The 14,176-nt window shown below is 35.0% G+C and overlaps 1 long non-coding RNA gene across 1 annotated transcript in view; it reads right to left on the bottom strand.

Annotated features, from left to right (window-relative positions):
* Positions 1-2,629: 2,629 nt before the first annotated feature.
* Positions 2,630-14,176, bottom strand: part of LOC148133425 (uncharacterized) — a 42,156-nt gene continuing 30,609 nt past the window's right edge. The window contains exon 3 of the long non-coding RNA XR_015746777.1: positions 2,630-3,117. This is a non-coding gene — a long non-coding RNA (uncharacterized LOC148133425). The remainder of the gene's footprint in view (positions 3,118-14,176) is intronic.

The raw sequence follows: 14,176 nt of genomic DNA, 5'->3' as shown, positions 1-14,176 counted from the left end.
AACTAGGTTGCGTACACAAAATAATCCCCTCCCTCCCTCCCTCTTGCCACTCTGCTGCCACCAGTCCACGGAACAAGAAAGTTTGGGGACTGCTAGTGTAAAGGCAGAATCAAGGAAAAAAAGTTAGCTGGCTTTATCTCTGCTAAAATATTGAGTTCTGTGCTGTACGCAATATGGCTTACCTTGTTGTAGAACCCTAATACATTGTCACTAAAGTGAAAAGAGGGGATATTATTTTGTCCCTCTGCCTCCTTTAGTAGAAATGATAGGTACATAAAAGGCAGGAAGTCCTGCTCAGGCAAGTTTTTACCCCAATAATTGTTAAGAGTTCTTCCAGTTCAGGTGAGTTCAATGTGGGGAGCAGAATTGTTTAACTCTTATAGCAAAAAGGCATCGGACTAAAGATCCCTGCTGCTATTAACTTTACCTGGGCCCCAGGGCAAGGATATATTTATATATTTAAGTAAACAGTAAAAAAAATGTATTTATGCAAGCAATAAGCAACCTATATCCTTTGATTATTAGAGGAAATTTCCAAAGGCATTAGGATCCAATAGAGCGAGAGTTTCCTTTTTGGGTTTTTTTCTTGCATACTTGGTCATCATATTATATTTTATATTTTGTATATGTGGTAGTTTTGTTTCTTTTTTAAATTTTAATGTTTTTATGCTTTACACTGCCCAGAGTCACACTGTTTGAGTTGGTTAGGCTTATACATCTTAAAAAATTAATAAATGTGCAGAAGATTCCATAAAGTACATTTTACAATAAAAGTGAGAGTTGAAAATGAAAACACTGGAATTTTTAACAGAGTTTTTTTTCTATTTCTCCTTCAATAGTAACCATGCTAGAGTCTCTACAATGCATAGAACAGTCATGAATATCTGCTGTTTTACAACATCATGTGTTCTACATCATTTGGTGGAATAAATGTTTTATTGTACTTTTTAGAACAATTTGCATTTCTTAAGATTCATGATAGTGTCTGAAATAGTGTAGGGTACACATATATGTGTCATTGATTTTCATCCATCAGCTTTAAGTATAATTAAGTATTGGTGTAACCATTTTATTTTATTTATTTAGGCAAACAACAATCATATAAACTATTCAACATGAACACACAACCCAGCATATATGCTCCTGTCTGACAGATGAATATTCTCATTCACCAATAGGGCACTCATAAAATATCGACACACCTTAGGAGGTAATAGGACAGTTGACAACATATTAGCAATAGACAATTTTCCTCTAGGTTTCCCTTTTTTCATTAGAAGCACCTTACATTTATTTATTTATTTATTTGATTTGCCAATTGTTTACAAGATAATAAGTATAAGTGTATACATAGTTGTGAATACATGAAATGGGTACATATAAGAAAAATAAAAGAAGAATAAGAGAAACAATAGGACAGGGACGGTAGGCACGTTGGTGCGCTTATGCAAGCCCCCTACAGACCTCTTAGGAAAGGGGTGAGGTCAATAGTAGACAGTCTAAGGTTAAAGTTTTTGGGGTTTGGGGAAGAAACTACAGAGTCGGGTAGAGTATTCCAGACATTGACCACTCTATTGCTGAAGTCGTATTTCCTGCAATCAAGTTTGGTGCGGTTAACTTTGAGTTTGTATCTATTGTGTGCTCTTGTGTTGTTATGGTTGAAGCTGAAGTATTCATTGACAAGTAGGACATTGCAATGTATGATTTTATATACCATGCTTAAATCAGACCGAAGATGGTGTAATTCAAGGTTTTCTAGTTCTAGAATTTCAAGTCTGGTGGCATAAGGTATTCTACAACGAGTAGAGGAGTGGAGAACTCTTCTTGTGAAATATTTCTGGACTTTCTCAATTGTGCTAATATCAGATACGTAATGTGGGTTCCAGACTGATGAACTGTATTCGAGTATTGGTCTAGCAAATGTTTTGTATGCTCTGGTTAGTAGTGTGATATTACCAGAGAAAAAGCTACGTAGGATTAGGTTAACAACTCTTAATGCCTTTTTGGCTATGTAGTTGCAGTGGGCTCTAGCACTTAGATCATTAGAGGTGAGTATTCCAAGGTCCTTTACAGAGCTTGGGTCATCAACAAGATCTTGACTATTCAGCTTGTATTTTATTTTCTGATTTTTTTTGCCAATATGTAAGACAGAGCATTTATTTGTTGAGATTTGAAGTTGCCATTTGTTTGACCATTCTGATACATAGTCAAGATCTTTTTGTAGGGTAGCAGTATTGTCTGTGGTATTGAACAGCTTTTACATCATCAGCGAAAAGAACGCAATTGCTCTTAATATGAATCACAGAGGTCATTTATGTAGAGTATGAAGAGAGTTGGTCCTAGAACACTGCCTTGGGGGACACCACTATTGACAGGTACAGAATTTGATAGGACGCTCCCAATTTTGACCATTTGTTGTCTGTTTGCCAGGAATGCTTCTATCCAGTTATGCAGTTGTCCAGAGATACCATAGGATTTTATTTTTAGGAGTAGTTTGTCGTGTACCACTGAATCAAAGGCTTTACAGAAGTCTATGTAGATTGCATCTATTGCTTTGCCCTGGTCGAGTTGTGTCGTCCATATGTTTTTGCAGTGTAAGAGTTGCAGATTACAGGATAGTAATTTCAGCATCTTTTGCATTTCAGCATCTTTTGCCAATCTTAAAAATTTCTATTCAGTTCAGAGAATGTAAGAGTTTAGAAACACTCTATGGTATTTTGTACATTAAATTAGAAATAAAAAGCAAGAACTCCATAAAGAACAATTGACCATTAAACAGAGACTCCCACAGACAACCACACGCTTTACTAAATGTACCAAAATAGATCTGCTACAAAAGTAAATTTGACCAAATACCTTTGGATAAATCTCAGATCTCAGCAGCCAAGTGGTTAAACATTTATGATTTGATTTTATCTCAGCTTGGAATGTCGTTGGAGTGTCCCACTTCTGACAACTGTTTGCTAAGTTAAAGCTTTAATGTTTACATAGCACTGAATGAAGCAGCCTGGTCTCCAGATGTGAATGCTTCCTTAGACTGGTGCTTTCTATCAGATCACCATCCTAATGGACCCTGCTCCAATCTTCTTCCTTAGGACGTCCACCAGTCTTTGCAATCTGGAATGGAGGAAGGGGTGGGGGGAGGAAGAAAAGGAAACTAATATTAGGAATGTCCTGACTGAAAAGAGACAGTGTTTGCTCTGGACCAATACAACCCAGGGGTGGTCATAGAAGAAACAAAGCATTACTGTAACCGAGACAGGCTCCCAAGGCAGAATGCAGACAATTTGTAAGAAACTTTTAACCTACAGCCTTGTCACAGTCAGAAGAGGGTGTTAATTCATCTTCCACTCTGTGACAAACACAATATCTCAGGCTCTCATGTCTCCAGGTTTACACAGCATTTTGACACTTTGTATGTGAAGCTTCTTGTAGAGATGCCGTTACACAAGCAACAACTTCCAAATTCATGGTACATGTACGTGGAGGGAAATATGTAAGTATATACACTGCTGCCCTGGTGGTGATTCTTCTTAAACATGGAACGTCTAATTAATAAAGCATTACGCCTTCATTTCTGCCTCAACTGCACATGAGCTTTAATTGGATGCTCCCTGAAATGTACATTTTCCTACATGTGATTATGTAAAGTTGAACCTGAAAATGTGATTATTAATTATACTTTTACACTGTTCAGTAAGAAGAATTTGGTGGAGAGTGTTGAATGCTAGCACAAAAACTCTACAGGTGATGTAGTAGTTGAAGTGCAGTATTGCAGGCAAACTCTGGAATTCGATCCTGACAGGGCTCAAGGTTGATTCACTCTTCCATCCTTCCATAATACTGCTACACTGTAAATCATCCAGAAAGTGCTGTAAAATGCTATGGGGCGGTATATATAAGCCTAAACACGATTGCTATTGTTATAGGGTTACAATTACTTTCTATCTCCTACCGTTAGCCTTCTCTAGCTTGATACTCTTTGGATGTGGAAGTATTTACCAGGCATGATGGAAGCTGAAATCCAATATCTCTGGAAGGTAACATGAGGTGAATTATTATTCTACTACCATGTTTCTCAATCTTGGCCACTTTTAAGAGGTGTGGATTTTTTCTCCCAGAATTCCCCATGCTAATTGGGGAATTCTGGGAGTTGAAGTCCCCACCTCTTAAAATGGCCAAGGCTGAGAAACATTGTTCTACTGTAAACACTGGTACTGATATATCTTGTTGCCCATTCTTACCATAGGTTTTTAATTCAAATTTCCAATACTATAGGGAAAAGAGCAATTACATTTTTCTTCAGCTTTCCTCCCAATTCTTGAGTATTTATTTATTTAGGTGCCTTTAAGTCTTCTGATAACTGACAGATCCATGCAGAAGTGGTTTGACACTGCTTTCTTCCTAGGGCTGAGAGAAAGTGATTGGTCCAAAGTTACCATCTTAGGTTGGGGATATATGACACAAAACTAGTTTCCCATCATTTGACGAAGTTATGACAGATATTTCAGCATTTTTTTCCTTGCAGATTTCCATATTCCCAAATTGCAGATTCCCATATTTCCAAATGTAGTAAAAACCAATTATTTTTAAGAACATACATGGTTTTAATTTGACTATTCAGTTCTATAGTATGTCACTGTTGCTGTTGCAGTTCCTTCAAGAATCTTTGCATAATCTCTCTTGCCTGCATTATGATGTACATGAGTATTTTTGCAGTGATGAAGAATATGTAAATGATACAAGCACACAAGTCTACTAGTCCATGAGATTCTCAGTCATTCAGGGCATGGTTGTCCCAAAGGTGCTTTTTTCAAAAGCTAATTGGACTTTGTTTTTCCTTGCAGATGCTTCGCTTCTCATCCAAGAAGCTTCTTCAGTTCAGAACTGAAGCTTTATTCAAGAAGCTTTTTGAATAAAAAGTGAAAAGTCTTAAAGGAAAAACAAATCCAATTGCCTTTTGAAAAAAAAAATCACCTTTGGGACATGAGTCAACCCTTTAGCATTTATCTACTTTTTGATGCGTCAGCAGACAATGGCCCTTCATGATCTCTGCTAAAAGGATTTTCCAACTATTTCATCTGAAATGACTGGTAACTACTTGACGTCTTTAGCAGGCATAGCAAACTATGGACAAAATAGTGATAAGAATGTTTTGCAACTCTAGATTTTTCTGCTTCATATACTGAGTATGGGGTGAGGGAAAGAGCAAAGCTGAAGCAATATACTGTCAGTTCATGCTGATATTTGCACATGTTATCCATTTTTCTATTAGCTTATGATGGAAAAAAACCTGGAATGTGTTCTAATATGGATTTAAAGTGTTTTTCCCCTCTCAAAATATATGTTTAAATGGGCACTTTGAAATATTGGATTATGGAGAACTCTGTTGTTATATTTGGGAAAAAAACACAATACCAACTGGTATCTGGTTGCTGATATGTCTGAGATGAAGATTAACTAATTTTGTATATAATTCTTCTAGAAAAACCTATCAGAGCATGATTAAGAAAAGTGAAAACAATAGGGCAACATTTTAGTCCTATTTCAAATAATATATCTGATCTTTGTTAAGCTTGTTATTTCATTCTGAACAGCAGTAAATGGATGGTTGATGTCAGGTTTTTATACTTTGATACTATGATAATTCGAAATGTTCGTAGGAACAAATGATGTTGGAAAACTGATCTACATCTATGAATTGAACATATTTTGGTTGATATTTTAATAATTATGAACTCCTTTATCTGTGCTGTACAACTTTTTCTGAAGATTAATTTTTATGTGGCATAAAAATACCCATGAACAAAAATGAGCATGAATCTATCGTTAGTATAGGAAATTAAATACACAACACTTTTTGTGATTTGTATGACTTCCTGGCAGTTAAGCAGAAACATTAATATAATATGAAAAGGAATTCCACTCTCATTGCACAAACAGAGAGCTTTTAAGGACTAATAGATGAGAAATAGAGATCTACAACAAATATTCCTTAAAAATATACTATAGTTCTTACCACTTTTCATGATGCAAGCTGAAACAGCAGAGGTATACAATATATGCGGAAACTGTAACTTTTTTTCAGGAGATACTAGCTTGCCTACAACTTTTATAGCATTATTCAGAAAACCTCTAGCTTTTCATACAGTTGGGTATAAATATACTAACCCAAAAAATAATTATAGAGGAAAGGCAGCGGAAAATGTAAGAGTTTTTCAGTAACAGAATATGATGCCAGATATGTATTTAATTATATTTTTCATATTCTCTATATTGCTGAAGATCACTGCCTGGACTCAAAAAATTACAGGGGTAGAAGAAGGTCACAAAGTTGAGACTGTGCTTATAGTTATTTAATTTTGAGCATTCCTGGTGAAAGCATAGATGAGCAATATTATGCTTGTCAATGGCCACATCTATTCCTTCTACCCTCTTTTGAGGAAACAGCTAGGGTGACAGGAGCACATCACATATTTGTCTGGGTCTTTTTCCTCCCCAGGTTATTTTTTTAATTGTTCATTTTTAAAGTAATCTATTCTAAAAATAAGTTCAGTAAAAATTGTTGATATGCTATTGAAATTGGCTTCCATCACCTTGGAGCTTCGCAAAAATACTCTATGGGCCTCAGTAAGGTGAAAAACTAAACCTAAAAATGGAAATTGTGCCCCTCTTCCTATCGTTCAGATATTTCAAGGGTAAAACCTCCCTTTGCCTAATCCTATCACATGCAAACTGACTCTCCATGTCCCTGACAAAACCCCTCCTGCAACCCTACCTAAACCAAAGAATAGAAGCCCTTATCAGCTCACAGAACAGCCCAATGATAAAAAAAGAAATTGTAACCTAGAGAAACTCCAACCTTGCATCTTCTATCAGCTGATGAGTCCAATATTCCATCTCCTTAACAGCTTTGGTGCCCTCTTGAAAGGCTCACTTTTGTAACTGTAGAACTCACCCCGTGCACACTGCCAAGGACCTACCTAGCTTGCCCAAACTGGTCAGCCAATCAGATGACTATGATTTCCTGCCTTATAGTCCTCAACTTCTATAAAATTCGTTGCTTTCCGGTAGTTTAGGGTGTTTCTTTCTTGTAAATCAGTCACCTAACGATCATTAGTACTTTTCCTCAGTGCTGTGATCTTACTTTGGCAAAATCTATAACACTCTAGTGCATACCAAAATTAAAGGCATCAGGTAACAATTAACAGACATCTAAGATCTGGAGGATTATCATCCAAGTCATTAATATTAGACTAACTATGTAACTATTTTGGGATTTATGTCTCACTTAATCCCTATCTTCTCATGAAGTCAGCACTCTTTATGTCCCTTGTTGTTTTTATCATTAGCATATATGTACAAAACTATCTTCATTCCATCAGAAGGGAGGCCATTGATTCTACATGAAGCCCCAAAGGAACCTTTGGTAATATTTGCCAATGAATTTCAATACTATTTGAATCACACATCTATTAGAATATAAGGAATACAATAACTTAACCCAAGAACCTAGAACATAAATGGGAAGACTTGAGAAACCGTAGAGTTGACAAGGCAGAATAGAGTTGTCTGTGTTTGAAAAGAAATACCCACTGGATGAAAGTTGCTGTCTTCTGTTTAACTTTGAAACTGTCAGGCCTCGTTGAAAATAATGAGGCTTAACAATCATGGCTCTTGCTCTTTAAATGAATGATGATGGCTATAATCAGAATAGGGTAGGCCACACCATGTATAAGGAATGCAAAGCCACTTTGCTTTTTGTTTTGTTTGGGAACAGGCATGTATATTTTTGAGGGCTAACTTTTTAAAAAAATGAACCCAAATTAGAAGCAGATTATCAAAATAAGCCAAATCTGAAATACCATATACTTTCTACTACATGTAAATTCCATTTAAAGAGAAGGCAGGGATTTACAATTCGTAGCACTGACCTATCCTGACACTATTCCTATTGCTCCCTTCCCCATTATCTGGCTCAAGGTGTCACTATAACTTTCTCCACGGATCCCAGGCTACTCATTCTTCCATTCTTCTTTTGTTCCGTAGTCTAATTCATGATGTATTTTGCCTGTGCGAGGAAGGAGTTACAAGAGAGTATATTCCATAGCATGGCCACAGCATAGGAGAAGATTTTTGATATATGCTTAACAAGTTATTCCCAAAGCAAATTGTAACTGTAGGAAGAAGGCATTCTTCTTCCTATCCAATTTTATACCAAACTATGGTGCTATCACAGTTGTTTCTTGACTTGCATGAGGTTCATACAAAAGGGAAAAAAAACAAATATATGTAGTCACAGATGTGTGCTGCAATGATGTGCAAGGAGAATATGATTCTTCAAACATACCAAATGCTTTAACATTTGCATATTGCTCATAATACCATATTCTATCTAGACTCTACATATTCTGATCAAATATTCTATTTCATCTTAAATGAATGCTGTGTTCTTCTGTTTTGCCTCTACAATGTATGCAGTCCTTATACCAAGTATTGAGGATTTTACAAACTTCTCAAAAGATTTAGTTGAATTAAGTCTTAGGTGCTTTTTCCACTCATTATTTTAGCAGGTATTTTTTTTCTAATAAACAAACCTGTAGCTTACTAAAGAATTATAAATATTTGGAAATCAAAGTTTCATGATTATTTCTCAATTCACCCAAAGGATGAATCTTCCATTGTTGTCACTGTAACACTGAATATATTTAAAATGACTAAAATGGATATCATAAATTTGATTTATAAAAATAAAACATAAGCACAAAAGTAATCTTATTATTGGGTCAGAATTGCCACAGAAAATTTGACTACAACTAGATTTTATAGGTTGTAAAATATTAAATTATTTTCATACAGAAATTATTTTATTTGAAACAATCATATAAATATTCCAATCCAATGGTTCAGACTAGACACTTGGCAGAACTTCATAATTAATTCAAACACATTTTTAAAAACTTGTCATGATTTTTATCTTACTATCATATTCAAAGTGGCCTTTTTGTGTATTTTTTCAAACATTTTAACAGTTCTATTTCATTTTTAAGCCAAGTTTTCGTATTGCTATGGAATTATTTCTAAAAGGAATGAAAAATATAAAAATATTAAAATGACATGGATTTGTTATATCTGGGGAAAAAGAATTTAAGTAAACATTAATTGGCAGGAACATCTATCTCTTTTATAATGTAAAAGTTAACTCATTATATGTTGATTTCTGTAGCCATTATTCAAGTAGTTAAAACTGCTTAAGAAAAGATTATTTAATCGTGTACTATTTAACATATTATGAATTTTTAAAACAAGGCTATTATGCTTCTTAGCACTGAACAAATTATATGGCTCTAAGCTAAACTTCACATCACCATGTCTTATTTCAATTCTCCTGGATTAGTAGTTTATATCATTTAACTTTGTGATGCCAATACTTGGGACTGCTTTAAAATCTTTCACAATGGTGCAACAACAAATCTGTTTGTTTATTTTTAGTATGTTACTGATGTATAAACGTGTGTGTGTATGTGTGTATCTATATCCAGGGGTAGGATTCAAATTTTTTAACAACCGGTTCTGTGGGCATGGCTTAGGTGGTGGGCGTGGCTTAGTGGTCATGTGATTGGGTGGACATGGCTTGGTGGTCATGTTATTGGCTGGGTGTGGCCAACTCAATATCACTCACATCGAGACACGCATCACCTTACCTGGCTTCTCATGACTGTGGGGATGCTGCAACAGTCATAAGTGTGAAAAATGGTCATGTCACTTTTTTCAGTGCCATTGTAACTTTGAATAGTCACTCCACACAAGCAAAGTACCAGCAAAGGAGGGGGAAAAAACTCCAGAGAAGTTCCTGAGACAGGAAGTCTAGTCCTGCCAAGAATGTAATAAGGGTTAACGGAGAGGCAGTTTCTGTAAGCAACACCAGAATGTTTCCTTCCTGCCTTCCTTACAGGATTAGGCCAGCAATTTCTTCTAACAACCGGTTCTCCGAACTGCTTAGAATGTTAACAACCGGTTCTAGCAAATAGGTGCAAACTGGTAGAATCCCACCCCTGTCTATATCTATATACGTATATATCTACCCATCCACCCATCTATCTTCATTATAAATGAAATGAATAATAAGTACAATTTCTGTGTTATGTGGAATCTGAAAGCTACTCAGGTTTATGAGGTACACTCATTACAAACATGTTCACTATGTTATTAAAAGTTGTTTAGAATAAGAAACAAGCTTCAGTATAAAGGTTTTTTCTTCTGAATATAACTATTTAGGGATATCATATCAGTGAGGATAGAGAAATGGCATCAAGTAAAAGGATTATGCGGGACATTGAGTCAATAAAACTTTTTATTTCTACCATCCTTAGAAAATTCCAGAATGGCCTTCTACATTATTCAAAGAGGAAATAAAACGTTAATCATTGGCTTAAAAGTTTGCAAATTACTTCTGTAATTCAGAACTTTCTGTTTTGAATTAGATTGCTTTCAGAAAACTCATTATAACATATTACACACATAACATTTACTAAAATAAAGCGATTAGATATTAAATAATTAATGTCAAGTTGTCATTAATAATGTTGGATTTGCTTAATTTCTTATTTTTTTGTTTCTTTCCCCTTCTGTGTATTTTCCTTCAGATACAGTGTGAAAATTCATGATAACCATAGGCCCTGATTTGATATTTTTAGCCAGTAATGTGATTAATCACTACATTTGAAAGGATCATTCTTTCTTGACCTCTTCAAGTACTTAATAGCAACTGAAAAATATTATTTAAAGAAATATGAGATGATGCCTGTTTTGTCTTTTCATTGTTCACATAAACTGGAAGACTCACCCAGATAGTTTTTAAAAAGTAATATTTTCATTACGTTGTTCACTTCTTGACATACAATGAATCTGTTTAAAACGTGAAATGTGTGTGTCTGTGTGCTTTAAAAAACAAATTAAGATGAAGTTTTATAGCTTTGTTAGTAACACTTCTAGATTGTTTGATCTCTCAAAATAGGAAAGAGATAAAATAAATGGAAATCACACATACTATCTAATACATAACTAATAAAATATGAAGAATTATTGGTGCCTGGGCCTCCAATGGCTCTAGTCCAGCTCTAATAAATATTATGAAATGATTCTATCTCATGCCTAAATTTGGGGTTAACTGCTGAAGGGACAAAGCATCATAGTGGGCCGTTAAGAATATTTCTCTGTGTGTCCATACTATTTAAACCTGATTAAATTGTTAGGTAAGGCATTGATATTTGTCGTAATATTATTCCTCATTCACAAGAGGAATGGCTTGCTCCCCACACAGAATACAACTCTGTTTCAACCCCTTTCACGTGTTGAGATTCAGAGTAAGATAGTAGGTGAAGTACCTCCCTTGGATGGTATGTGGTAGCAACAGGAATTAATAAGTTGCTACCCTGAGAAAAGAAGAGAAGCAATGGCATTCTATAGATTCAGAGAGCTTCTGGAAGAAGTTTGAACCTCCAGTGTTTTTCAAGCTTGGCATCTTTAAGAGATAGACTTCAACTCATAGAACTTGACCTCTTAAAGTTGTCAAGTTTGAAAATAATTGTTCTAAACTTTCATCTATAGGCTCAAGTATGCTGCTACAGGTATGTATTAGTACTTAACTTAGTAAACATTTATTACTTGCTAAATGTGTAAATATATTAGTGTGCCCTAAGCAACCAAAAGTCCTGCAGATTAAAACGAATAGTTTGAATTCTGCATGGAAAGATACTCTGGCTCTGAAAAAAAAGCAGGCTTTGGTCATACATGTCACATGAGCATTCAATAAATGAGTAAGACTTATTCGGAGTATTAGTGACTCTAGAGATGGTTAATTTGTGAAGAAGAAAGCAGAAAGCTATAGAATCTCTACAAGCCCTAGTTAAGTGAAAAGAGGTATTAGAAGATTTTGGCAAAACATTTAATCAAGTATTAGTTATGAGCAGAGGTGGTATTCAGCAGGTTCTGACCAGTTCTGGAGAACTAGTAGCGGAAATTTTGAGTAGTTTGGAGAATTGGTAAATACCACCTCTGACTGGAGATTTTACAGTATCCTCCCCCTGCCACGCCCACCAAGCCATGCCCACATAATTGGTAATAAAAAAAATTGAATCCCACCACTAGTTATGAGGGTATGTATCTATCTGTTAGACATTCCCCACCCCCAATAAATAGGGATAAAATAATCTCAGAAAGTTGAAGTGAAGCTCTCAACATTTTTCCCCTTCTTGTCATTTATAACAACAAGAAAAACTAGCCAATAGTACTGAAATTGCACAACTGACAGGAGAGGAAACATAAGCAAACTAAAAATTCAGAAAAATCCATCCTTGCACAATTTACAACTTTATCCTAAGGAATGAACACGGTGACAAAATCAACCACAGTATCTTTATATAATACAGTATATAACAGCATACAGAATAATATCTGACAATAGATTAATGAATAGGTTTGGATTTTTTTGGCACCAATCTCCTTGTGAAAAAATAAGTAGGAAATACTCAGTGGGAGATGAAAGAATGCCAGGGAACTCATCAATTATGCCCTAAAACTGCATCACAAGAAATTATGTAAAGGCGGCAATATTGCCTGGTTTTGCTGCTGTGGCCCAATAAAGTCAGAATAAGGTGACCACACAATTTATGTCAACATTTACTTTTCTACTGCTACAAGGATAATGCAGTAATCTGGCTATTTTCTCAACTACCATTCAACTTTGATTACTCCAAGCGTCAGAGTCTTCTCCAATGGATCTTTCCTTTACTTTGTGTCTCTGAAATATCTAAGCTTTAAGTTTCAAATTAGTGGTCCCAGTGAGCAATATTATTTGACTTCATGTCATATCAAATGTTTTGTTCTTATTCATCCAAATATTCTTAACAACTTTCTTGAGCACTACAATTCAAACGAATAATTTTTTCTTCATTTAGTCCTAATGGCGATACAATTTGGAGAACTACAGCCCAGCAACCATTGTCTTTGTGTTGTCTCTGCATTTCAATATTTTGCTAGATTTTTCATGGTCTTTTTTTCTCCGTAATCGATGATCCTTAATTTCAAGACCGTATCACCATCCTGTAAATTTTTGAGCCTGAAGTTTAGGTTTCCCCCCCAAAAAATACTAATCACCAATTGGCTTTTCCACTATCTTATCTTCAACAAGAGATTACTTTGCTTGTTCACATTTATGCTGTCAAAAAGTTATCATCAGGATATCTAAGGTTATTGATTTCCCAGAAAATTCAATCCCAATTTCTATTTCTTCTGACTAAGCATTTTTATAATCCATTTCTGCATGTAAGCTAAATAAATATTGTAACAATAAATGATTTTGGTACAATTCTTTCCCAAATTTAACCCATTTAATTGTTCCTTATTTTTTCTGTTGTTTCCTTGTTAATAAATTCTTCAATTGGCGGATGAGGTAGCCCAGTACATCCTTGTTTTTTAGAGTTAATTCTTGTAGAAGTCTCAGAAAAGCAAGTAGCAGGAAAACATATCTCAGGTTTTTTGTTTTGTTTTGATCAGTAGAAAAGATACAACATAAATGATAATGTTGGAATTATTAAAAATGCCTCGCCTTACCCCTGCATGAGGTGAAAGAGCAACAAAACAGAGAAGAATAACACTGAACTGCATTCAATAAAGACGGAGGGAAAGAAAACACAACAAGATAGGTAGCTTTGTTAAGAAGATTAATTTCTTGAGAAGGATCAAAAATGGCTCAATGTTTATATATACAGGTGCTTGAACACTTTTAAAGGCAAATGAGATGATTTCTGGAAAAAAGTTCTTATTTTCCTCAGTGTTACTGGTGGTAAAACACAGTTTATTAAAGCAGCTTAAGTGTTCCACAAAATCCCACATAATTCAGCTTTGCAAAACAAATATAACGCAGAAACATTTGACACCAAAACCATTATTGACTGCAGAATATTTCTATTTTTGAAAGTGCACACAGAAAGAGGGAGAGTCTATGTAGTTTATATAGCTGAATTTAAAACATGTCTGAACATTGAAAACTTGGCAAAGGGTTACTGGTGCACTGGTGTGTGGAATTTTGAAATACATTTAAAAAGTCTCTTAACAGCAGAAAGTAATTGAAATCATTGTATCTAAGGTAACTGCTGTCAGAGATATTAAATAG

Source organism: Notechis scutatus, chromosome 1, assembly GCF_049901735.1.
Source record: "Notechis scutatus isolate UNSWTSFEM ecotype Mainland chromosome 1, rNotScu1.2, whole genome shotgun sequence".
Taxonomy (NCBI): domain Eukaryota; kingdom Metazoa; phylum Chordata; class Lepidosauria; order Squamata; family Elapidae; genus Notechis; species Notechis scutatus.
This window is presented reverse-complemented; position numbering and strand designations above follow the sequence as displayed.